The sequence below is a fragment of the Dermacentor andersoni genome, chromosome 8 (genome assembly GCF_023375885.2).
Source record: "Dermacentor andersoni chromosome 8, qqDerAnde1_hic_scaffold, whole genome shotgun sequence".
NCBI lineage: Eukaryota > Metazoa > Arthropoda > Arachnida > Ixodida > Ixodidae > Dermacentor > Dermacentor andersoni.
In genome coordinates this window covers 21,456,564-21,479,350 of record NC_092821.1, presented here as the reverse complement: position 1 = coordinate 21,479,350, position 22,787 = coordinate 21,456,564, and the positions used below count along the sequence as shown (strand labels likewise).

Here is a 22,787-nt window from a genome sequence, read left to right as displayed (position 1 = left end):
TTCTGCCACCGCATTGCCGCTTCCAGCTCCCTTGGCCGCATCCTCGGCCTCGGTCACGTCCATCATGTGGTCTGATGTCAACGGCTCGCTCTCCGCCGACCCCGCGGCTGCTGCGTATGAACGTACACAGTCCGTGTCGTTGTGTCCGAAAAGCCTGCACCGGGAGCAACGGGGAACCTTACATTCTCGACGAACGTGACCAGAGCCCCGGCAGCGCAGGCACTGCATGGGGCGACCTGGGGCTACGACCAGCGCAAGCTCGCCGGCGACGCGGATCTGGTGGGGCAGGTCGTCGACTTTCAGTCCAGCCTTCAGCTGCAGCAGCACAGCTCGGGTCGTCGAGCCCTTGTCGGAAACGCCATCCACCCGCCAGCGCTCCCGGGTTACTTCTGTGACTTTGCCAAAGGAAGCCAGCGCAGTCTTTACGTCTTCATCATCCACACCATGAAGAAGCCAGTGAAGACGAAGCTTCACCTGCTGTTCTTTAGGGTCGATGACCAGGCAGCGACGCCCCTTGACCTGAAGCTCCTTCAGTGCAGCCAGCTTTTGGGCCATCTCGGCTGTCTTCATCGTCACAGCCCATACGTGGTTGATTTGGTACGCTCCAAGGGCGACGACGCCAGAGAGCATACCAAGAGCTTGAAGCGCGTCCCGAAAATCCTCTACGCGAAACGGGCGAACACGAGTGTCGCCGTGCAAAAAAACTGTGTTTAACACGATGCGTCCTGTAGGTAGACGAGGCAAAATAATCTGGTAGTCCTTATCTTCCGATGTCGAAAGCCTGTTGCCGCGGCTAACAGCCGCATAAGCCGCTCCACTGGAGCTCATGATCCCGCGATCCGTTCAGCTCGGGAGCCGGAAGCAGAATGAGCTAGCAGGCCGAGTGAGAGCTATGGCACGGCCAACCAAAAGACAAGGGTGAGTCATTTCCCGTGCGCGTAGGCGGCGACGGCGAAGAGAGAGGGATGCGTACGTGGAGCACGTAAGAAAATAAAATGTAAGAAAATAAGGAAGGTAGCCATCGGGATATGCATAAAAAGAAACATCGTGGCCTGCGCAGGGATCCTGCCTACGACCTTCGCGCTATTAGCACGACGCTCTAACCGACTGAGCTAGCAGGCCGAGTGAGAGTTATGGCGCGGCCAACCAAAAGACAAGGGCGAGTCATTTCCCGTGCGCGGAGGCGGCGACGGCGAATAGAGAGGGATGCGTACCTGGATCACGTAAGAAAATATAATGTAAAAAATAAGGAAGATAGCCGTCGGGATATGCATAAAAAGAAACATCGTGGCCTGCGCAGGGATCCTACCTACGACCTTCGCGTTATTAGCACGACGCTCTAACCGACTGAGCTAGCTGGCCGATTTTTTTTTTTTCTTTATTGCCGTCTTGGACGTGTAATACAAAGTAACATATGGTAAAACACTTCAGCCACACTTGGGCTGAGGCGAGTGGTGCTAAAAACTTTTCATTTGTGACAAATCATCAAACAGTGATATCCACTCTGGTGGATCAGTCTGAGCCCTGAAACATTCGCGAAGATAAACTACACTTTCGATGAAGTTTTCACGTGTGGATCTTGTATTTATGTCTGCATGTCGCACCTGCATTCGCGTTTTCCACAAACTGTGGAGGCCAAGAAGCATAATTAAATCGTAGGGCACTTCTTCACTTTCAACTGATAAGTACCGGATGCCGTAAGGACTTAAAGGGAGTTCCTTTTTAATCGTCCTCTGAAGGACATCCCAATAAAAAATTGGATCCCAACATTCTAGGAAAACATGTTCCACTGTCTCGGGCTTCCTGCATAACAAGCAGTTTGTTGTCCATGGCACGAAAAAACCTTTATCATGCAGCCAGGTTTTAACAGGCAGCGTACCGGAATGCAGCTTAAAAAAAAAGGTTTTGACCACAGGTCTAACGGGCATGTTCTTAACTCTTTTTAAAATATCTTGCCCTGGGCCTCCAAAGTGTGGTGTCCGATAAATGGGTACCGGCAACATCACGTCAACCAACGCTTTGTACAGCTTTTTCTTATTGACATTACATAGGTATTCAGGGCTGAAACGTACTTCCAGCATCTTGCACGAAAGAACAACCTCGCGCAAGTATCCTGTCACAGCACCACACATGTTATCACAGGAGACTACCCTTCCAGGGAGCAGTCTCTGTAGGCGCACTTGCATAACAGATCTTAGAAAGGGATCACTTTGATCACGCAAAAACATAAATCGCGAGACCACTTGACGCAAAAAAAGATGCGCCAGGCCAAGGCCTCCGCTTTTAACGGAAACAAACAGGTTAGTTCGGCTAGTTCTTTCCCAGGTGGACGCCCAAATAAAAACAGCAGAAACACGATGCATTTTTTGAATAGCTGTTCGGGTCGCACACAGCACATTCATGACATACCAGAGCTTCGAAATCAAAAAGACATTACAGATAGAGGCACGGGAAAACATTGATAGCTGTCTTCCTTGCCACGCGACCGCTTTCTCTTTCATTCTCGAAGTTTCTTCTTTCCAGTACGAGCTGGGATCCCGATAACAATCCAGAGGTACTCCTAGATACCGCGTTGGCAAGGTGGACCATCGAAGCCGAGAAAAACAACCCGGTGTTACGTCCCATTCGCCATGCCAAAAACCGGAACTTTTTCCCCAATTGATCTGACTTCCAGTCTGAGCGCAGAATTTTTCAATCACAATTGTCGCTTCACAGATGCTCTGTCTATCAGCGCAAAAAACCGCTATATCGTCAGCATACGCGAGTACTTTCACGTGTGATGACTGCAGTCTGTAACCTGAAATTCGGTCAGAGTTGATAATTGCCAGGCATAGCGGCTCTAAATACACTGCAAAAAGCAAGGGGGAAAGCGGGCATCCCTGTCTTACTGAAGAACGTACAGCAAGTCTGTCAGTGAGATCGCCATTAACTATAATGCGGGTCGTACAGTTCTTGTAGGCCATTTTTACGCCCTCTACTATAATGTCGCCTAGTTTGGAGTGTTGCAGGATGGAAAAAAGGATTTCGTGGGAGACGCGGTCAAAGGCTTTCGCCAAGTCGACCTGCATCATTGCTATCTGACCGCCAACTGCATCGACACACTCTAATACGTTGCGTGCGACATGTATATTTGTAGCGATGCTACGGCCTTTAATTCCACACGTCTGGTGAGACCCTACCAATTTCGTGATCACAGACTGCAGTCTTTTTGCTAGAACCTTCATGAATACTTTGTAGTCGACGTTGGTGAGACTAATCGGTCGATATGACCCCACCAACAGTCGTTCTTCCGGATCATCAGTCTTGGGAATGAGAACGATGTGAGACGTGTTGAAAGACAATGGAACCTGTTTGCGTTCATAAGCCTCAGTTATCACATGGAGCAGGCACTGTGCAACGGGAAGCTTAAAGGTTTTATAAAAGGCCGCACTTAGCCCATCTGGTCCAGGAGCTTTCCCAGATGGTAGGTCGTCTATTGCTTTTTCTATCTCCTGTAAAGTTATAGGCAGTTCAAGACGTTCCTTAATTTCATCATCTAGTCTTGGCACCAGCCTCAAGAAGTCTACATGGAAGCCTTCTATGGTCTCGAGCTTATTGCTAAGAAGTTCTGTGAAATGTTCGGCTATAGCACACTGAATGTCTCTCGCATCTTCCGAAGTCCGGCCGTCAAATCGGATGCTCCTAATTTCTTTCTGGCAAGCGTATCTTTTCTCGTCTGATAGCGCTCGTTTTGTCGGCGTTTCGCCAGCCCACAATTTTTCAGACCTTGCACGTATGACGGCGGCCCTATACCTGTCCGCGTCGATTCTTTCGAGCTGGCATTTCACTTCCCGTATTTCTTTCGTGAAAGTTCCCGGCGCGCTATTTTCCATGCTCAGCATCCATTCAAGTTGCCCGTTCATTTCTTTTTCTTTTTCTTTCTCTTTATAGCGAGCCACGCTGCTCTTTTCTATTGCTTTCATTTTTACCCACTCTTTGAACCCCTCCCATTCAGTTGCAAAACTAGCTGGCTGCGCGTCTAGCAGTTTGTCTAGCTTGGTCTTTATTTGTATAATGAACCCTTCATCCTCCAAAAGCTTTGTGTTCAATTTCCATAAGTGCCAGTTAAAGTGCAATTTCCTGCCCTTCATTCCTAAAGTCATGCTCACGAGGCAATGATCACTGAAAGGCACAGGTTTAACGTCATAACTTGAGCATAGCGGCATAAGATCGACAGATACATACATTCTGTCTAGTCTCGCATGGCTCTCCCGCTGAAAGTGCGTGTATTGTGGGTGGGTCCCAGTGGAAAACACATTGCCAACGTCCTCGAGACCATACTCATGCACAAAAGTATTCAAAACTTCAGAGCTCTTGTCTGTCAGTGGCCTAAACTTCACTCTGTCAGCTGCGGCGCACACACAGTTGAAGTCTCCTAGTACAAGCAAAAGCTTGTCGCCATTCAACCATGGCTCAAGTGATTCAACGAAAATTTTACGCTCGCTTTCTACATTAAGAGCATATACACAAACAATTCGCCACCAAAAATTCGAAAATGTGAAATCAGCAATCAAAAGGCGACCACTTGGGCATGCAAATACAGACTCTACGTTCACTCTTAACGTCTTACGTATGAATACAAGGCACCCACCCGACGTCCCAACAGAATGACAAACGCACACATGAAAGTTTGCTTGAAAGGAAGACACCATGCGGTCAGTGTGCTCTTGGCTCTCTATTTTCGACTCTTGTAAAGCAATTATGTCAATATCGTTATCCAGAAGAAGGCGATTAAGCTGGTATTGTCGCCTTCTTGCTCCCAGACCTCTGACGTTCAAAGTCGCAACTCGAAGTGGAGCAATAAGATTAAAAGCCATGTCTTAGAAGAAGAAACGCCTCTATCCGCATGGTGCCTACCTTCATGGTTGACGTAGCCTTCCTCACGACTGCCAGGACCTCTTGACACCGGTCGACCAACACAACCGGCGCTGACACCGACCAGGACACTGTGTTACTACGGAGGCTGTTTCCCCGCCTTCCGCGGGTCGGCCGGAAGGTTCGGCCGCGGTTTTAAAGACGAGCGTCTCACTCCCCCTGCCTTCGGCGGAGGCTCATCGCCGCTACCGCCTGGCTGCAGCTTGACGTCCCCGCTTTCTTCATGCGGACGTTTTCCAGCAATGGTGCTCGCCGCTTCCTGGTTCGTCTCCATGGTATCAATGCCGGGGGTCTCCACGCTGCTTTCTTTAGCGTCCGCGGCTTTCGCCGCCTCCTTTGCCTTGTCATCGTCGTCCTGTTCAGGCTTATGCTGCGCCTGTACACTACCATCTGTTGCGCCGGAGGGCCCCGCCTTCTGCTTCACCAGAGTCGTGAACGATGGCTGAGTATGGCGCTGTGGTTGTCCACCCACACGGGCTGCTTCCTCAGCATCCGTCTCGTCCATCAGCATCTCGGACGCGTCCTCGCTGGTTCCCGGGCCTGTAATGCTCGCGTAAGTGCGAGTACACTGGTCTTCTTCGTGCCCGAAGCGTCGGCAGATTCCGCAACGCGGGACTCGACATTCCTTGCGGATGTGGCCCGTACCGCGACACCGAAGGCACAGCGGGGGTCTGCCTGGTACCACGACAAGCGCCAACTCACCGCCAACGCTCAGCTGGTGTGGCAAGTCATCCAACTTCACGCCCGCTTTCAACTTGAGGGTGACAAGCCGGGTGGTTGATCCCTTCTCTGTCATACCTTGTACACGCCAGCGCTCCCGGGCTACTTCGGTAACTTTTCCATAGGGCGCAAAGGCGACACGCACGTCCTCATCAGGCACATTGTGTAGAAGCCAGTGGAGCTTCAGTCGAACGTCCTGGTTCGCCGGGTCAATCACCAGGCAGCGCCGGTTTTTTACACGCAGCTCCCCGATGCTCGAGATCTTCTTCACCGCATCCGCGTCCTTGAAAGTGATAGCCCAGACATGGCTCATGCGATACGCCCCCAGGGCGATAACATCCGGAAGAAGCGAATGCGGTGCCAATGCGTCACGGAAATCTTCAATCCGGTACGGTCGCGCCGTGATATCAGCGTGCAAAAAAACTGTATTTAAAACTTAACGACCTGTTGGCAGACCTGGCAGAACAACTTGGTAGGTGCCCTCCTGTTCCATCGTCCTGTTTCCGCGGCCAGAAAAGGCCGCTGAAGCCGCTCCAACGGAGCCCATCATCATGCGTCCGTCACGCTCGGTGGCCGGAAGCAGAATCTGAGCTAGCTGGCCGATTCAGAGCTATGGCGCGGCCAACCAAAAGACAAGGGCGAGTGATTTTCCGTGCGCGTAGGCGGCAAAAGCGAAGAGAGTGGGATGCGTACGTGGATCACGTATGAAAATAAAATGTAAAAAATAAGGAAAGTAGCGGTCGGGATATGCATAAAAAGAACCATCGTGGCCTGCGCAGGGATCCTGCCTACGACCTTGGCGTTATTAGCACCACGCTCTAACCGACTGAGCTTGCAGGCCGATTGAGAGCTATGAAGCGGCCAACCAAAAGACAAGGGCGAGTCATTTTCCGTGCACGTAGGCGGTGACGGCGAGGAGAGAGGGATGCGTACGTGGATCACGTAAGAAAATAAAATGTAAAAAAATAAGGAAGGTAGCCGTCGGGATATGCACAAAAAGAAACATCGCGGCCTGCGCAGGGATCGAACCTACGACCTCCGCGTTATTAGCACGACGCTCTAACCGACTGAGCTAGCAGGCAAAGTGAGAGCTATGGAGCGGCCAACCAAAAGACAAGGGCGAGCAATTTTCCGTGCGCGTAGGCGGCGACGGCGAACAGAGAGGGATGCGTACGTGGATCACGTAAGAAAATAAAATGTAAAAAATAAGGAAGGTAGCGGTCGGGATATGCATGAAAAGAAACATCGTGGCCTGCGCATTGATCCAACCTACGACCTTCGCGTTATTTGCACGACGCTCTAACTGGCTGAGGTAGCAAGCCGAGTGAGAGCAATGGCGCGGCCAACCAAAAGACAAGGGCGAGTCACTTTCCGTGCGTGTAGGCGGCGACGGCCAAGAGAGAGGGATGCCTACGTGGATCACCTAAGAAAATAAAATGTAAAATATAAGGAAGGTAGCGGTCGGGATATGCATAAAAAGAAACATCGTGGCCTGCACAGGCATCCTGCCTACGACCTTGGCGTTATTAGCACGACGCTCTAACCGACTGAGCTTGCAGGCCGATTGAGAGCTATGAAGCGGCCAACCAAAAGACAAGGGCGAGTCATTTTCCGTGCGCGTAGGCGGTGACGGCGAAGAGAGAGGGATGCCTACGTGGATCACGTAAGAAAATAAAATGTAAAAAATATATAAGGTAGCGGTCGGGATATGCATAAAAAGAAACATCGTGGCCTGCGCAGGGATCCTGCCTACGACCTTCGCGTTATTAGCACGACGCTCTAACCGACTGAGCTAGCAGGCCGAGTGAGAGCTATGAAGCGGCCAAGCAAAAGACAAGGGCGAGTCATTTTCCGTGCGTGTAGGCGGTGACGGCGAAGAGAGAGGGATGCGTACGTGGATCACGTAAGAAAATAAAATGTAAAAAATAAGGAAGGTAGCCATCGGGATATGCATAAAAAGAAACATCGTGGCCTGCGCATTGATCCAAGCTACGACCTTCGCGTTATTTGCACGACGCTCTAACCGACTGAGCTAGCAGGCCGAGTGAGAGGTATGGCGCGGCCAACCAAAAGACAAGGGCGAGTCACTTTGTGCGCGCAGGCGGCGACGGCGAAGAGAGAGGGATGCCTACGTGGATCACGCAAGAAAATAAAATGTAAAAAATAAGGAATGTAGCGGTCAGGATATGCATAAAAGAAACATCGTTGCCTGCGCAGGGATCCTGCCTACGACCTTGGCTTTATTAGGACGACGCTCTAACCGACTGAGCTAGCAGGCCGAGTGAGAGCTATGAAGCGGCCAACCAAAAGACAAGGGCGAGTCACTTTCCGTGCGTGTAGGCGGCGACGGCCAAGAGAGAGGGATGCCTACGTGGATCACGTAAGAAAATAAAATATAAAAAATAAGGAAGGTAGCCATCGGGATATGCATAAAAAGAAACATCGTGGCCTGCGCAGGGATCCAAGCTACGACCTTCGGGTTATTAGCACGACGCTCTAACCGACTGAGCTAGCAGGCCTAGTGAGAGCTATGGCGCGGCCAACCAAAAGACAAGGGCGAGTCATTTTCCGTGCGCGTAGGCGGCGACGGCGAAGAGAGAGGGATGCGTACGTGGATCACGTAAGAAAATAAAATGTAAAAAATAAGGAAGGTAGCCATCGGGATATGCATAAGAAGAAACATCGTGGCCTGCGCATTCATCCATGCTACGACCTTCGCGTTATTAGCACGACGCTGTAACCGACTGAGCTAGCAGGCCGAGTGAGAGCTATGGCGCGGCCAACCAAAAGACAAGGGCGTGTCATTTTCCGTGCGCGTAGGCGGCGACGGCGAAGAGAGAGGGATGCCTACGTGGATCACGTAAGAAAATAAAATGTAAAAATAAGGAAGGTAGCGGTCGGGATATGCATAAAAAGAAACATCGTGGCCTGCGCATTGATCCAAGCTACGACCTTCGCGTTATTAGCACGACGCTCTAACCGACTGAGCTAGCAGGCTTTTTTTTTTTCTTTATTTCCGAAGTTCACATGAGGAACAATAGGTCACAAACGATAAAGCACTTCAGCTACGCTTGAGCTGAGGCGAGCAAAGTTAAAATTTCTTCAAACTCACTAAATCATCAAGAAGTGTTACCCACTGAGGTGGGTCATGCTGTGCCCGGATGCATTCCCGAAGGTAAGCAGCGCTTTCAATAAAGTTTTCACGTGCACTGCGCGTATTAACATCTGCATGCCTTACTTGCATTCGTGTTTTCCACAAGCTGTGGAGGCCAAGAAGCATGAACAAATCATATGGTACATCTTCGTGATCAACCGGTAAAAACCTGATACCATAAGGGTCTAGTGGTAACTCTTTCTTTATAGTTCTCTGTAGGGCGTCCCAGTGGAATATCGCGTCCCAGCAGTCCAGGAAAACATGTTCAACTGTGTCTGGCCTATTACATAAAAGACTGTTCGTTGTCCAAGGGACAAAGATTCCCTTTTCTTGAAGCCACGTTTTGACAGGTAATGTATTAGAGTGTAAGTTGAAAAAGAATGTTTTCACGCCTGGCCTAACTGGCATCTTCTTCACTCGCTTTAAAATATTCTGCCCTGGGCCTCCACGATAAGGCGCCCGGTACAATGGCACCGGCAGCATGATATCCACAAGATCTTTGTACAGCTTTTTCTTGGGAACACTGTACAAATAGTCTGGGGAAAAACGCACTTCTAACAACTTACAAGAAAGCACAACCTCGCGCAAAAATCCAGTTACAGCACCGCACATGTTTTCACCAGAGGACACTATCCTTCTTGGGAGTAGCCTCTGCAATCGGACCTGTATAACCGTTCTTAAGAAGGTGTCATTTTGATCACGAAAGAAAATAAAGCGTGATATCACTTGACGCAAAAACAAATGAACCAGTCCAAGGCCTCCACTCTTCACTGAAAGAAACAGGTTTGTTCTCCTCGTTTTTTCCCAGGTCGAAGTCCAAAGAAAGACGGCAAATATACGATGCAATTTTTGAATAGAGGTCCGCGAAGCATACAGCACATTCATGAGGTACCATATTTTTGAAATTAGAAAAACATTGCAGACAAAGGCACGTGAGAAAATTGACAGATTCCTTCCCTGCCATGCTCCCGCTTTTTCTCTCGCCCTTGACATCTCTTCGTTCCAAAGTGGGCTGTGATCGCGATAACATTCTAGGGGCACACCAAGGTATCGCGTTGGCATGGGAGACCATTGCAGCCGTGAGAAAAATTGTGGTGTAATATCCCATTCCCCGTGCCAAAATCCAGAACTTTTTTCCCAGTTTACTTGTCATCCAGTCTGGTTACAAAACCTTTCCACAATGTTTGTAACTTCACAAATGCTTTCTCTGTTCGTGCAAAATACCGCTATGTCGTCCGCATACGCAAGAAGTTTCACCTGAGCAGATTGCAGCTTGAAACCCGTGACGTAGTCACTGTTGATAATGGCCAGACATAAAGGCTCTAGATACGCTGTAAAAAGCAGGGGAGAGAGCGGACAACCTTGCCTCACCGAAGAACGCACTGTGAGGCGCTCAGTAAGGTCACCATTAACTATAATGCGTGTCATACAATTTGCGTACGCCATTTTTACTCCTTCTACTATTACACTACCCAGGTTAGCGTGCTCTGGAATGGAGAAAAGAATGTCATGTGAAACGCGGTCGAACGCTTTAGCCAAGTCCAGCTGTATCATAGCTACCTGGCTTCCAAGCGCGTCAACAGATTCCAATACGGTTCTGGCCACATGTATATTTGTAGCAATGCTGCGTCCTCTGATGCCACAGGTTTGCTATGACCCTACTAATTTGTCGATTACACTCTGAAGTCGTTTGGCTAGTACTTTCATGTACACCTTGTAGTCGACATTAGTGAGGCTGATAGGTCTGTAGGAACCCACTAACATTCGTTTCACCGGATCATCAGACTTGGGAATAAGTACAATGTGTGAAATACCAAAGGACAGTGGAACTTTTTTGCGTTCATAGGCTTCTGTTATCACTTGTAACAAGAACTGAGAAACATCATGTTTAAAGGTTTTATAGAAGGCAGCGTTCAGCCCATCTGGCCCTGGCGCTTTTCCAGACGGAAGATCATCTATTGCTTTCTCGATCTCTTCCAAAGTAATAAGCAATTCAAGACGCTCTTTTACATCATTGTCGAGTGTTGGCATTAGTCGAAGGAAATCCCCTTCAAACCCTTGCGCATGCTCGCGCCTATTGCCGAAATGTTCAGCAAAGTATTCCGTAATAGCGCGCTGAATCTCACTAGGGTCGCTTGCAATGTGCCCCTCGTATCTTACTTGCCTGATTTCCTTCTGGCAAGCGTACCGCTTTTCATCTGATAGCGCCCGCTTTGTAGGCGCTTCGCCTGCCCACAAGTTATCGCTCCTTGAGCGTATTATTGCTGCTCTATACCTGTCAGTGTCAATTGTTTCGATCTGACACTTCACGTCTTTTATTTCTTTACTAAAATTTCCTGGCTTATTGGTTTCCATCCTAACCAAGCACTCAAGTTGTTCGCGAAGTCCCCTTTCTTTTTCTTTCTGTTTATACCGAATTGCGCTACTTTTTCCTATAGCTTTAAGCTTCACTCGTTCTTTGAAACTTTCCCATTCAACGGCAAAGCAGTCCGCTTGCTCAGCTAGTACCCCATCAAGATCACTTTTAATTTCCTTGACAAATCCTTCATCGTCTAAAATTTTCTCATTTAGTTTCCAAAGGTACCAATTAAAGCGTGATTTCCTTCCCTTCGTTCCTAGAGTCGCGCTTACAAGGCAATGATCACTAAACGACACAGGTTTTACATCATAGGCTGTGCATAGTGGCACGAGATCAGCAGAAACATACAGCCTATCTAATCTTGCGTGACTGTCGCGTTGAAAGTGTGTGTAATCAGGCCGTGTTCCAGCCGAAAACACACTTCCAACGTCCTCCAATAAATAATCGTGCACAAATTGAGTCAACAGTTCCGCGCTCTTGTCCCTCACTGGTCTACACTTCACTCGGTCAGTAGCAGCAAATACGCAGTTGAAGTCTCCCAATACAAGCAACACCTTGTCACAATTCAAGTACGGCTCAATGGAATCAAAAAAACATTTACGTTCACTTTCGACATTGGGGGCATAAACACATACAACGCGCCAGTGTAGGTTTGAAAAAGAAAAATCAACAACCAAGAGGCGGCCACTTTCACATGCAAATACAGACTCCACACTTATACCTAATGTGTTGCGAATGAAGATAAGGCATCTACCCGATGTTCCAACGGAGTTACACACACACACTTCAAAGTTGGCGCGGAAAGGGCCGGGCACCATGCGGTCAGCATGTTCTTGCGACTCTATCTTTGATTCTTGCACAGCTATTAGGTCAAGGTCATTATCAATAAGCAGGCGATTAAGCTGACATTGCCGCCTTCGTGCTCCCAGCCCTCTAACATTCAAAGTTGCTACACGCAATGGGGTTCTTAGCTCAACTACCATACGTTTACGTAACAAAAAGGGGCGCGATCCGCATGGTGCCTACCTCTGTCGACCATGTGATTTTCCTGACTGGAGTTCCGCAATGATGTACGGGGGGTCTGTCTGGCCACCAAAAGGGTTGACTGGTGCTTGTCTCGAAGTGGTCTGAGGCACCTCCTCGTCGCATCCTCCACTTTGCATGCGCGCAAACTCGAAAAGTCAGCCAAAAACACCGTGTCGGTCGATACACAACCGACGCTGACATTCCACAGAACACAGGAAAAAATTTACGGAGGCAGTTTACCTGCCTGCCGTGACTCGGCCAAAAGGTTTAGACGCGGCTTCAACGACGAACGTCGACTTCCTGTCGTTTTTGGAGGCGGCTCCCCACTGCTACTACCACCAGGTTGCAGGTTCTCACCGGCGCTCTCTTCGCGGGACCGTTTTCCAGCGGTTAGGGCAGCCGCTTCATCGTCGGCGTCCATGGCGTCGGCAATGCGAGGCTCCACGCGGTCCGGGGTTTTCAATGAAGCTTTCGTATCGGCCACCGCACTGTGACCGCTGTCGCTTTCGGGGTCACGCTGCGCTAGCTGAGATGCCACCACTGCTGGAGACGTCAACGTTGTCGTTGTCTTCTGCTTAACCAGAGGCGTAAACGAAGGCCCATCTTTCGTCTCCATTTTCCCAGTTGTCCTCGCTGCCTCTTCTGCGTCCGCCTCATCCATCAAATGCTCCGAAGCATCTTCACTGGTTCCAGGGCCGGCGATGCTTGCATAAGTACGGGGGCACTCACCGTCTTCGTGACCGAAACGTCGACAAGCTCCGCATCGCGGCACCTTACACTCCCGTCGAATGTGTCCCGTACCTCGACAGCGAAGACATAACGGAGGCCTTCCAGGCACAACGACGAGTGCCAACTCACCCCCAACGTTATGCTGGTGTGGCAAGTCGTCCAGTTTAACGCCAGCTTTCAATTTCAGCGTGACCATCCTGCTCGTTGAGCCTTTCTCTGACACGCCGTGCACACGCCAGCGCTCCCGGGCCACCTCGGAGACCTTTCCGTACGGTGCGAGCGCGACACGCACGTCCTCGTCCGGCACGGTGTGAAGCAGCCAATGGAGCTTGAGACGTACGTCCTGGTTCGCCGGGTCAATAACCAAGCAGCGGCGTTCTTTGACGCGCAGCTCACCGACGCCTGCAATCTTCTTAACGGCATCCCCATCCTTCAGCGTGATGGCCCAGACGTGGCTCATCCGATACGCCCACAGGGCGATAACATCCGAGAGCAGCGATTGCCTAGCCAACGCGTCTCGAAAATCTTCCATCCGGTACGGGCGGGCCCTGATATCCGCGTGCAAAAAAACAGTATTTAAAACTAAACGCCCGGTTGGGAGACTTGGCAGAACAACCTGGTAGTCGTTTTCCATTTCCATAGCCCTGTTACCGCGGCCAGAACTGGCCGCTGAAGCCGCTCCAACGGAGCCCGTCATCATACGTCCGTCACGCTTGGTGGCCGGAAGCAGACTTTGCATACTGAGCTAGCAGGCCGATGATAACTATGGCGCGGCCAACCAAAAGACAAGGGCGAGTCATTTTCCGTGCGCGTAGGCGGCGACGGCGAAGAGAGGGGGATGCGTACGTGGATCACGTAAGAAAATAAAATGTAAAAAATAAGGAAGGTAGCCATCGGGATACGCATAAAACGAATCATCGTGGCCTGCGCAGGGATCGAACCTACGACCTTCGCGTTATTAGCACGACGCTCTAACCGACTGAGCTAGCAGGCCAAGTGAGAGCAATGGCGTTGCCAACCAAAAGACAAGGGCGAGTCATTTTCCGTGCGCGTAGGCGGCGACGGCGAAGAGAGAGGGATGCGTACGTGGATCATGTAAGAAAATAAAATGTAAAAAAATAAGGAAGGTAGCAGTCGGGATATGCATAAAAAGAAACATCGTGGCCTGCGCAGGGATCCTGCCTACGACCTTCGCGTTATTAGCACGACGCTTTAACCGACTGAGCTTGCAGGCCGATTGAGAGCTATGAAGCGGCCAACCAAAAGACAAGGGCGAGTCATTTTCTGTGCGCGTAGGCGGCGACGGCGAAGAGAGAGGGATGCCTACGTGGATCACGTAAGAAAATAAAATGTAAAAAATAAGGAAGGTAGCCATCGGGATATGCATAAAAAGAAGCATCGTGGCCTGCGCAGAGATCCAAGCTACGACCTTCGTGTTATTAGCAGGACGCTCTAACCGACTGAGCTAGCAGGCCGAGTGAGAGCTATGGCGCGGCCAACCAAAAGACAAGGGCGAGTCATTTTCCGTGCGCGTAGGCGGCGACGGCGAAGAGAGAGGGATGCGTACGTGGATCACGTAATAAAATAAATTTAAAAAATAAAGAAGCTAGCCGTCGGGATATGCATAAAAAGAAACATCGTAGCCTGCGCAGAGATACTACCTACGACCTTCGCGTTATTAGCTCGACGCTCTAACCCACTGAGCTAGGAGGCCGAGTGAGAGCTATGGCGTGGCCAACCAAAAAACAAGGGCGAGTAATTTTCCGCGTGCGTAGGCGGTGACGGCTAAGAGAGAGGGATGCGTACGTGGATCACGTAAGAAAATAAAATGTAAGAAATAAGGAAGGTAGCCATCGGGATATGCATAAGAAGAAACATCGTGGCCGGCGCATTGATCCAAGCTACGACCTTCGCGTTATTAGCACGACGCTGTAACCGACTGAGCTAGCAGGCCGAGTGAGAGCTATGGCGCGGCCAACCTAAAGACAAGGGCGAGTCATTTTCCGTGCGCGTAGGCGGCGACGGCGAAGAGAGAGGGATGCGTACGTGGATCACGTAAGAAAATAAAATGTAAAAAATAAGGAAAGTAGCGGTCGGGATATGCATAAAAAGAAACATCGTGGCCTGCGCAGGGATCGAACCTACTACCTTCGCGTTATTAGCCCGACGCTCTAACCGACTGAGCTAGCAGGCCGAGTGAGAGCAATTTTTTTTTTTTTATGTATTGCCGGTCTTCGACATTACTCAGACTATACTGTTATCACATACTTATGTATCACAAATTCCAACCATTGGAGGAAACAAAAAAAGAAAGAAACACCAACGGAAGGTGTGTAAGGATAGAAACCGCACTATTGAGCCGTCTGTCGATATTGGACTGGCGTTGTCAAACTAAAATTCCTTCATGGCTGTCAGGGGTTCTAGCCTTGACAGCCAATCCGGTACACATTCCTCTAGTTTCTGAATTTCAATAAATCGCGAGATACATTCTTTGAAATAAGCACGAGCTGGCCTAGCGTCAGGATCGCAATGGTACCCTGCCATACGGGCCCGCCATAAACAGTGTAGAGCATTCAACATAACAAAGTCATAGGGAACCCCGTCGTCATCTTTAATGGCCAGATACCTGATACCTTGAGGGTCCACCGGTAGCTCTTTCTTCAGGGTTCGCTTTAAGATGTCGCAGAAGAAAACTGCCGCCCAGCAATGTAGGAAAACGTGATCTATATTTTCGGGCTTCTTGCATATCAAGCAGTGCGACCCCCAAGGTACGAGACAACCCCTTTCCTCCAGAAACGTCTTCACGGAGAGCGTTCCGGTGTGTAGCTTAAAGAAGAAGGTCTTTACCCCTGGTGGCACCTGCATATGTTTTACTCGTTTAAGTACGTCCTGTCCTGGCCCTCCACTGTATATGCATCTGTATAAGGGCACTGGGAACACTATGTCGCATACATCTCTATACAATATTTTCCTTTTCACTTCACAAAGATAATCATTTGTAAAACGAACAGAAAGGAAGTGTACACTGTCGGCCACTTCCTTGAAATAACCACGCAGCGTTCCCGTCATGCTAGCCGTGCTAACAACATGTGCCGGCAAGGCGTTACTCAACCTTAGCTGACATACGGTGCGCAGAAAAGGGTCGCGCACATCGCGAAAAAACAAAAATCGGTTTACAACTTGACGAACAAAAGGATGCGCCAGCCCCACAACCCCATCCTTCACTCTTCTGAACAAATTTGTTCGGCTGCACCGTTCCCATGTTGATCCCCAGATGAAAACCGCAAACACTCTGTGCAGCCTTTGCACATTTACTCTAGAACAATACAGTGTTTGCAGGACGTAATATAACTTAGTAATAAAAAACGCGTTACAAACTGTCGCTCTTGCAAAAATGGACAGGTTATTACCTTTCCATTTATCTACTTTTTCTTACAGTTCTTTGGTTTGGTTCCTCCAGTATGCGTCGCTGCTATTGTACCTGTCTAGGGGAACACCCAGATACCTTGTCGGAGTTCTCACCCAGTTCACGTTCGCGAAACAGTCGGGTGCAGAAAACCAGTCCCCGTGCCACAGCCCTAGCGATTTGCCCCAGTTTACTCTGCTACCCGTTACGGCACAAAAATGCTTTACTACAGATATTGTTTCCGTTACGCTCGGTTGGTCAGTGCAACACACTGCAATGTCGTCTGCATATGCAAGCAACCTCACTTCTGTCGCTGCCAATCTGAAACCCCGCATTCCGTCATTTTCATTAATTGCTACACACATTGCTTCTACGTAGATAGCAAATAACAGCGGGCTGAGGGGGCAGCCTTGGCGCACTGAACGCATGATGTTAATGGGGGCCCCCAGAGACTTATTTACAATTAATCTTGTTGTGCAATTCTGGTACGCCAAGGCCAAGCCCTCAGTGATGATGGAACCGACATTAACATGATCTAAGATGGCAAACAAAATAACGTGAGCGACACAATCGAACGCTTTCTCTTGGTCGAGCTGAAGAACTGCAACACCGCCACCGGTGACGTCACTGCACTCAAGCACACATCGCATCTTATGGATGTTTGATAAATAGATCGCCCTTTGATGCCACAAGTTTGATGGTCTGCGACTATTTCCTTGATGACGCCTTGAAGCCTGCTAGCTAAAACCTTCATAAATATTTTATAATCGACGTTTGTTAGTGAAATCGGTCTGTAGGATGACACGAGTCTGAGTTTGTCTATTTGATCGCTCTTCGGTATTAGAATGGTGTGCGTTTTTCCGAAGGAAGGTGGTAACGATTTCTTCTCGTATGCATCATTAAATACGTGTGCTAGCAAAGGCGCCAGCTCTCTTTTAAAAGACTTATATAGACCTGCGCTGAGTCCATCAGGTCCCGGTGATTTACCCATGTTCAAATCGTCGATTGCCTTTTCGACTTCCCTCTCCATTATTTTTTCTTCTAATCGCTTTTTACCATCATCACTCAAACGTGGCATGCGATGCAGAAAACCTGCTTTAAAACCGTCAACATTCACTTCCTGAAATGCAAAAAGCGACTAGTAGTGCTCAAAGAAGGCTTGACGAATGCTATCACTGTCGTCAACGACATTCCCATTCACTAAAATCTGGTCGACATGGTTTCTTCGTCCATACGCCTTCTCTAAACCGAGCGCCCTTTTCGTGGGCGTCTCCCCTGCCGCTAGTGCATCTGCTCGTGCTCGCACGATGGCACCTTGATAGCGTTCCTTGTCAAACAGTTCAAGTTTTTCTTTGACGTTTCGCACATCGTCTTTGTACGCACCAGGCTCTTTGCACTCAAGCGTTAGCAGCTGCCCAAGCAGTGTTCTTAAACCCTTTTCTTTCATTTCTTTCTCGAATTTTTTACAACTGGATCTTTCTATCGCTTTCATTTTAATCTTTTGTTTAAAACTTTTCCACTTGTCGACGATTGTTCCCGCAACATCACATTGAACTTCATTAACCGCATCCCGTACTACCTGTAAAAAGGGCTGGTCATTTAGTAACAAGGCATTCATTTTCCACATATCCCAGTTAAATACATGTCTCCTTTTCATTATACCTACGTTACATTTCACCAGGCAGTGATCTGAAAACGACACTGGTACTACACAATAACTGTGGCATCTCGGAATTGTATCCAATGAAATGTAAATTCGGTCCAAACGCGCATGGCTGCTGCCCTGAAAACGTGTAAAAGTCACTTCACACCCCCCTTCCAGACATTCAAATACATCATCGAGTTCATTTTCATTAATTAAATTTGATAACACTTCACTGCTTCGGTCACGCACACCTGTATTATTGACTCTGTCTCCAGCACTTAACACACAATTAAAGTCACCTAACAGCATCACTCGCATATTACAACATACATATTGTGAAAGGTTCGAAAAAAAACGGACGCGCTCATCTACTGAATTCGGCGCATATACGCATATAACGCGGAACTCAGTGTCACGCATAACAATATCACAAAGAACAATCCTTCCTGACTGACACGAAAAAATGCTTTGAATCTGCAGTTCAGGCAGCTTCTTCACAAGAAGAACGCACCCTCCAGCCGTGCCTACCGCATGGCTAACCACCGCAAAATACCTAGTCGTGAAACGTCGCACCATGCTCCCGGTCGCCTCCTCTCCTTCAACCTTATTCCTGGACGGCTAGTACGTCTATCTCGTGGTCAGCGACCAACCGTAGGACCTGACTTTGCCTACGACTAGCCGCCAGCCCTCTCACGTTTAATGTGGCAAACCTAAGGGACGGTATTTGAGCCATCTTGATCTAAAAGAAAAGTAGGCCCGGAGCATGGTGCTTACCGCTCACGACTAGCCCTCGGCTAGCCGCCTCCGGGACCTCCCGGCTTGTTGGTGTCCTTAGACGTGACCGCTTTGTCGGCAGGCTTCTTTTCAAGCGGTACATTGGGCTTTGGCTTGTAGCCCAACCGCCTCCCATGAGGCGTCTTCGTCGGCGGTCCCTCACTGGTGCTGGTTGCCCGATCCTCGCGGTCCTTCGTCTGGTCGTGGGTGCGCTTGACAGAGGCAGCAAGAGCCCCAGTATGGTCGTCGTCGGTGACGCTCTCGTCCTGCTGCATTGCGGTCGCGTCTTCAGGTGCGTCTTCACTGACGCTTCCCGTCGCCTGCCCCTCAGTCGTAGCATCCCGTTCCGCCTTACTTGGCTTATGAGTGGCCTGAGCCACGTTGCCGTCTGCCTCCAGAATCGTCGTCCCACTACTTATCGCTGTCGACACCATGTCACCGGTTCCTTTAGCCGCGTCCTCCGCCTCGGCCACGTCCATGAGGTGCTCTGCCGCAACATCATTCGCTGGTGGGCCGGTCACAGCGGCATAGGACTTCACGCATTCAGCGTTGACGTGGCCGAAACATCTGCACCGGGTACAACGTGGGACTCTGCACTCACGGCGGACGTGTCCCGTGCCGTGGCAGCGCAGGCACTGCATCGGTCGACCGGGAACGACAACCAAGGCTAACTCTCCACCAACGCGGATCTGATGGGGGAGATCTTCCACCTTCATGCTGGCTTCAGCTTGAGAAGCACGGTCCTGGTGGTTGAGGTCTTGGTTCCCATGCCTTCAACGCGCCACCGTTCCCGGCTCACCTCCTCCACCTTGCCGAAAGCCGCGAAAGCCGTCCGGACGTCCTCGTCGGCAACGCTGTAGAGCAGCCAGTGAAGCCTAAGCTTCACCTGTTGGTCCTGCGGGTCAACGATGAGGCACCGTCGTCCCTTCACTTGAAGTTCCTTCAGGGCAAGCAGCTTTTTCGTTGCAGCTTCATCGCAGAGGGTCACTGCCCAGACATGTTTGATTTGGTAAGCCCCTATGTATACCACATCAGGCAGCAGGCCCGTCGGCAGAAGGGCATCCCTGAAATCCTCCACCTTGTACGGCCTCGCACGTACATCACCGTGCAAAAAGACGGTGTTAATCACCAGTTGTCCTTTAGGCAGCTGCGGCAAAATAAAAGCATAATCCTTATAATCCTTTAAGCATAATCCTAAAAGCATAATCCGCAGTCCGGCGGAGTACTTGCAGAGTGGAGACTGACCGCTTCTTTGCTTTATAGGAAACGCCGACGTTGAAGCAGCAAGGATCGTCCAAACCAAGCTTTCCCGGCCGAAAGGGAAAAGAAAGGACTGAGCACGTGTCGTCACAAGGCACCGCAGGCAAAGCATCTTCGGAAGCAAGATATGGCCGTGATTTCAACTGCGTTATCTGGGGAAAGTGTCCATCTATCGCTGGATGCCGGAACCAGCAGGATATAAAGGCGCTGCCTACTGGGCCTCGGTTGCAGTCCGGCGGAGTACTTGCAGAGTGGAGTCTGACCGCTTCTTTGCTTTATAGGTGAGAATGCCTAATTAGGTATTATTGCTTATTTTATTGTTGCATACTTCTCCGCTGGACTGCATCAGTGTTTCCATGATGGCTGAGTTTGATTGCCTTGCGTGCATGAAATGGATTGCTGATGTTTTGCAGAGCCTCACATGTGCCGAGTGCGACAATCGGTATCATGCAGGAAAGTGCTCGGGGGTTACGAAAACGAACTTGAAAAACTTTTCCACTAAGGAAAAACAACAGTGGGTGTGTCTGACTTGTGTAAATCGTGCATCGCGATTGCCAACTGGAAACGGTGACGGCGTAACCCATAAGGATAGAGCAACAGATGTATCGGTCGAGCTGTCACTGACACATGTACTGGCCAAAATTGATGTCGTACTGAGTCGACTAGATGTGTTAGAAAGGCGGCAAGACGTGCAGTTGGACAAGCTCGAGGCTTCCAACCAGGAAATGCTGGCGCAGTGGACGGCAATGCAGGGTATTGAGACATCATTGGGATTGCTTTCATCTAATTATGACACAATGCTGCAAAAGTTGGAGGAGCATAGAAAGGAACTTAAGGAAACAAACAAAAAAGTAACTAAACTGGAAGCCGAGCTTCTGGCCAAATCAGACAGGCTGTCGAATATGGAGCAAGCAGTAGCTGATCTTGAACGGTACTCACGAAAAAGCAATTTAGAAATCCATGGTGTTAAAGTGACTGATAACGAGGACCTACGAAAGGTGGTGGAATCTGTTGCAACCAAACTCGAACTTCCTAGGCCCAGTCACGACGACATTGAAGCCGTGCACAGAATCAAAGGCAAAGCTAACTCTGTCCCACCTATTTTGGTGCGATTTTCAAGGAGTGAAACAAAAGAGCGTTGGATTGAAAGGAGGAACAGACTGAAGGGAGAAAAGATATACTTGAACGATAATCTAACTTGCCGAATGAAGAAACTGCTATGGATGACAAAGAATCTGGCGAAAGATAAACAATATCGCTTCGTCTGGGTGCGCAATGGCAGAATACTTGTAAGAAAATGCGAAGGAGCGTCAGTGTTACGCATTGACAATGAACAAGGCTTACATAAAATAATCTAAAATGATTGACCAAGTACACTCAACTGAACAATGGTTATCAGTGAGACGAGTGGGCGTCAGATCTTTCTAGCAGCTTATTGCTTGAGCTAATCCATGTGAATGTGAGAAGCCTGCGCAAACACTGGGACATGCTAAAAATTCACCTAGCTGAAGCACTCCCATCATTACATGTTTTAATTTTAACCGAAATCAATATTTCAAAAGACGAATGCACTCATTTCACACTGCGTGGTTTTCAGTCTGTCTTTTTGTGCAGGGATAACAAAAGAGGTGGTGGCATAGCGGTCTATGTAAAAAGTGATTGGCACTGTGAACGAGTGTCCTTTGATTTTCAAGATGCTGAAGTAGTTACTGTACTAATGACTAAAGCAGATCTGGAATTTACAGTATGTGCTGTTTATAGGCCACCGAGCACTAACCTAAATACATTTCTAGACGATTTGGCAAGCTTCCTCAGAAAGTACGCAGACAGAAGCAGCATTATTTTGGCCGGTGATGTTAATATAGACATTTTTACAGCAAATGAGCCTGCAACATCTGATTACTTAACACTATTGGCAAGCTACGGACTCGAAAACAAAATTCAGAGTTATACACGAGAGGAAATTCTCCGTGATCGTTTAACAAGGTCGTGTATAGACCATATCAGCACAAAAATGAGCAAATATAATTCATTTGGCTGTGTTATTAAGGAAAAAGTAGCGGACCACTACTTTATCGCTATAGCAGTTTCAGGAGATGCTGCTGCTTTGACTGAAACAAAGGTTGTAGAGAAATATGTTTTGAATTCTAATGAAGTAGATAAACGTGTGAGAACATTCAACTGGGATTCATTAACGCGGCACAGCCACTTAAAGGCTTACGAACTGTTTGTAGAGGCCTTTAGAGAAATTTACCTTTGCTCCGAAAAGAAAATAAAGCTTCAAAAAAGAAATAAAGATAGCCCGTGGATTGATAACGAAATAATGGAGCTTCGCAGCGTTAAAAGCAAGCTCCTTAGAAAATGCCAAGATAAACCCGGGGACGCTCTTGCAAGAGAAGAATTTAGGCAGATGAGAAACAAAGTAAACGCTAAAATAAGACTAGCTAAGAAGCGCTACCACTCAGGCAGGTTTGCAGCTTGCAGTCGTAATACCGGTAAAACATGGAACTTGGTTAACACTCTAATAGGGAGACCTGCAAAAAAGAGTATTGATAATACTCTTCTGACGCCTTTCTCGAGTCACCTGCGGTTCAGATAGTGAATGATTTTAACAAACACTTTATCGAATCAGTAAACAACATTACAAATGGGTGCATACCGGCAAATATCCGAAACAATGTGACGTTCTCTAACATTCATTCTGCTTTTCTGCCTACTGTTGATGAAGCAGAATTGTGGGATATTATACGATCCATGAGTTTAACAAAATCTCCAGGTTTTGATAAAATTAGGATAAGAG

The 22,787-nt window shown here is 48.8% G+C and overlaps 6 non-coding genes across 6 annotated transcripts; all 6 read right to left on the bottom strand.

The window, feature by feature from the left end:
* Positions 1-1,288: 1,288 nt before the first annotated feature.
* Positions 1,289-1,362, bottom strand: TRNAI-AAU (transfer RNA isoleucine (anticodon AAU)). The gene has a single exon. It is a non-coding gene; the product is annotated as a tRNA-Ile (tRNA).
* A 5,280-nt stretch (positions 1,363-6,642) lies between these two features.
* Positions 6,643-6,716, bottom strand: TRNAI-AAU (transfer RNA isoleucine (anticodon AAU)). Its single transcript has one exon. It is a non-coding gene; the product is annotated as a tRNA-Ile (tRNA).
* A 646-nt stretch (positions 6,717-7,362) lies between these two features.
* TRNAI-AAU (transfer RNA isoleucine (anticodon AAU)) lies at positions 7,363-7,436 on the bottom strand. The gene has a single exon. It is a non-coding gene; the product is annotated as a tRNA-Ile (tRNA).
* Positions 7,437-8,079: 643 nt separating this feature from the next.
* On the bottom strand, positions 8,080-8,153 carry TRNAI-AAU (transfer RNA isoleucine (anticodon AAU)). The gene has a single exon. It is a non-coding gene; the product is annotated as a tRNA-Ile (tRNA).
* A 5,669-nt stretch (positions 8,154-13,822) lies between these two features.
* Positions 13,823-13,896, bottom strand: TRNAI-AAU (transfer RNA isoleucine (anticodon AAU)). Its single transcript has one exon. It is a non-coding gene; the product is annotated as a tRNA-Ile (tRNA).
* Positions 13,897-15,022: 1,126 nt separating this feature from the next.
* TRNAI-AAU (transfer RNA isoleucine (anticodon AAU)) lies at positions 15,023-15,096 on the bottom strand. The gene has a single exon. It is a non-coding gene; the product is annotated as a tRNA-Ile (tRNA).
* Positions 15,097-22,787: the final 7,691 nt, after the last annotated feature.